Source organism: Trachymyrmex septentrionalis, unplaced genomic scaffold (genome assembly GCF_001594115.1).
Source record: "Trachymyrmex septentrionalis isolate Tsep2-gDNA-1 unplaced genomic scaffold, Tsep1.0 scaffold80, whole genome shotgun sequence".
In the NCBI taxonomy this organism is placed as follows: Eukaryota; Metazoa; Arthropoda; class Insecta; order Hymenoptera; family Formicidae; genus Trachymyrmex; species Trachymyrmex septentrionalis.
This window is the reverse complement of record NW_017305988.1, coordinates 3,130,926-3,134,297: the sequence shown is the minus strand read 5'-3', so window position 1 is coordinate 3,134,297 and position 3,372 is coordinate 3,130,926. Positions and strand designations below refer to the sequence as shown.

Here is a 3,372-nt window from a genome sequence, read left to right as displayed (position 1 = left end):
TATGATAAGTTAATGTCTGAAGAGGGCTCAATCCGTCAGCCAAAACTTGTAATTTATTTGTATTTGAACTGAGTTTTTATTTATTTCTTATTTTTTTATTTTTTATTATATATTTTCTTTAATTTTACTTTTCTTTATTTGTAATTTATTTTTTTAATCGTATGACTTTTTTAAAGAAATGTGTTGACTCTTACTTTGCCCTTTATTTATTGTTATTTACTTTGCACACTATTTTCCGCGCCATCTCCTAGTGCGTTTTAATTAAATTCTTAGATTAGAAGGAATCCATATTTCATTGTTTTTATTGTTAAATTATAAGTCGTTTCATCTAGATAATTTTAAGATAATATCGTTTTTAAACAAAACGATTTCGAATATAGAAACGATATATTCATATTTCCACTTATAATATAAATCTCTATTTCTTAAAAAATTAGTTTTTTTTATAAAAAAGAAATTCTTTAAAATCTTACGAGTATATTGGAGGGAAAGGGGTGGTGCATACTAAACTCGCTACACATTAAGATAATTTAAAAAGATTGTACTTATTTTTTATCTAAGATAAATATAAAGATGGAGCTAATACATATTCTAATAGCCTAGATAAAAATAATACAAAGCCATTTATTCATCTATAGACAATTACCAAATAATTATATATATAAATAGCAGCAGGCACTAGCTGAATTTATATATCGTAAAATTTATTATATTTTTCTAAAAATATGTTACATTATATTTCAGAATATTTTTCTCTAAATTAAGATGTTTTTTATTAAACTTTTTTCTATAAATTAAGACGTTTATTTCTACATGATATATATATGTCATATGTATGTACTTAACATATATACGAGTATGTACTTATATATCTTTTCCATGATATTTATCTATAATTACAAAAAACATACACAAACATGAATAAGTTGTACGATTGTGGTAACATCGAAACAACCATACAGATTTAGAAAATATATAGCGATAGTTACATGATGGCAACGCATTCGCGCGATTTATATAAAGATTGCAAAATCAATTGTTCAGTGTGAGAGTTTAGCTACAATACGCAGGCGCACATGTCGGGGGAAGGAAGGGGGGGGGATACAAAATTAATCTAGTCTTAGCAAAGTCGTCGAACGGTTATTACGCGCGTTTACATATTCAATTACGCGTGCAGTATATCGTAAAAAATACCCCCCGTCCCTAACAACGCTTGCAGAGATGCTTTCTAATGGGAAGATTTACGGAGTGACAACGATGTAACACGCAAAAATCTCACGATATGCAACATCACGATATGCAAACATAAACTACGTTTACGCAGTCACTCTTAATCATAGCTATTCCTCTGAAGAATGGAATGACTGTGATTGGTCATTTTCATAATTACAGATATTATATTAAACCCGATTAAGGGTGCCGTGTAAACGTGGTCATACTATTCATACTATTCGTGGTTCAGTATTATTCAACGTAATCTTCAGTTATTCTCCAAATAAATCTAACCGTGAAATACATTCAGAAGAATTGCTCGCGATGGAATAATTTTTCGATTTTCATCGTTGAATATCGAATTTCATAAATATGATTTTTATATTTGAACAAACAATATCTGCAATCGAATGCAATTTTTTAGCTTTAAGTATATAGCTATTTGTAAGCTGTTTTAATTTATTTAACAAATAGGATAAAAGCAAGGAATATCGATTTTTAAATAAATATTATTTCGATATAAATGCATATGAAAATTTTAAATTTACTCGTATACAAAACTCTTGAAAAATAGCTAAAACATTCCATAAATGAGAATCGTCAAAATTTAAATCTTCTAAAACAAAATTTTATTAATATTAACAAAAAAGTAAGATGTAAAAAATGTAAGGGTTTAAAAAAGGATTTAATATGGAATACTGATTAAATTTGAGGAAAAGTAATAAATAATACAATAAATAAAGTGAAAATTTGTTTATATATGTAAATTGATTAAAATGAAGTTAAAATAATTTCTATTTTTTATATCACTAATTATACAAAATAAGTATTAACAACTAAAATAAACATTTTTCACAACAAGAATTAATTCTCAACTTTCGATGTATTCCATATTATTTGCATATTTTCATACGATAAATAAAGTCTTTCCGTAGCAATAAACAAGTTAGAAATCACAATTATAATCAGCATAATATTGTTCATACAATATTATTAAAAGCATTATAAAATCTGTGTAATATAAGCATTAATAAACTTACCTTTAATTCGTGAGAATATTTTTTAAATAAAACTCTCGAATCTCCACAGACGCAAAAAATAAATAAATAAACGCTTATACTAATGTTGCACGTTGTCGCACCGAGTTTATTGCTTGTTATAACACGTTTAATAACTGCATCAACTTCCACCGATTACTGCCAAATTGCAGTGCTTTATTTAAAAAGTAAGTTCCTATTATTCACTTTAGTAGCCCTAATTTCACATTCCCTGCTTTTACCCTATCTCAAACGATCAAATTTATATTAAAGTTAGGATGACAAAGTGTTTAGTTGAGAAAAAATATATGTAACAAAAATTAGAGAAAAAGCATATATCAATTATTATCACGCGGGTCCTATAAATCTTGTAATAGGTGCATCTATCATACGCGATTATCCTTTTTTACCGCCACTTTGGTGGACATCTGGATGACATCCGCCACATCCTTGCAACGCGCGCCACGCGACTCGATCACGATTCCCTCGTCGTATGCGCGTGGACTCAGGTTTTATCTATACATTGGAGAAGGAAAAAAAAGTTGATGCGAGATTGTGTTTTTAGTCGCAACAAAATTCACAGAATTGACGAGAAAGCAGTGACGGATAAATGGAAGATATAGAGTGCGGCGACACTCTACGTACGTAGCAACGCATTACCGTGAGACATGGGTGTGGATCTACTCCTGAGAAACGTGACGCGATCACAACCACCCGTTCTATACCGTTTACTGTACGAAACATCCCCGCGACGGGATGGCGCCCCGACTGATAGACAGAAGTAATCGACGCTCGGCGTCGGCGTCAATGTTGGCGTTGGCGTCGGCGTTGGCGTCGGCGTTGGCGTCGGCATTGGAGTCTGCGTTGGAGTCGGCGCCGACGTTAGCGTCGGCGTTGGTGCCAGGAATTGCTGTTTCTACCCGCCTATTCGCGAAGCGTTGGTACTCACGAGTCGTTTACTCTTCCTTATTAACTGTGCGCATAAACGAGTGACATCATGAACCTTGACTAGCCGACATCATTCCCTCAGAATATCTATTCGGGAAAAAAGTTTTCATATGTAATCATAAATAAACAATTATATATAATTATATATAAAATATGTTCATATATATAATTATAT

The 3,372-nt window shown here is 31.1% G+C and overlaps 1 protein-coding gene across 1 annotated transcript in view; it reads right to left on the bottom strand.

Annotated features, from left to right (window-relative positions):
• The window catches only part of LOC108754647, an 18,682-nt gene extending 15,688 nt beyond the window's left edge, over window positions 1-2,994 (bottom strand). The window contains exons 1-2 of the mRNA XM_018497111.1: window positions 2,895-2,994; window positions 2,660-2,765 (exon numbers count right to left, since the gene is read on the bottom strand). The gene's annotated coding sequence lies outside the window, so the exon portion shown is untranslated. The remainder of the gene's footprint in view (window positions 1-2,659; window positions 2,766-2,894) is intronic.
• Between the last annotated feature and the right edge of the window lie 378 nt (window positions 2,995-3,372).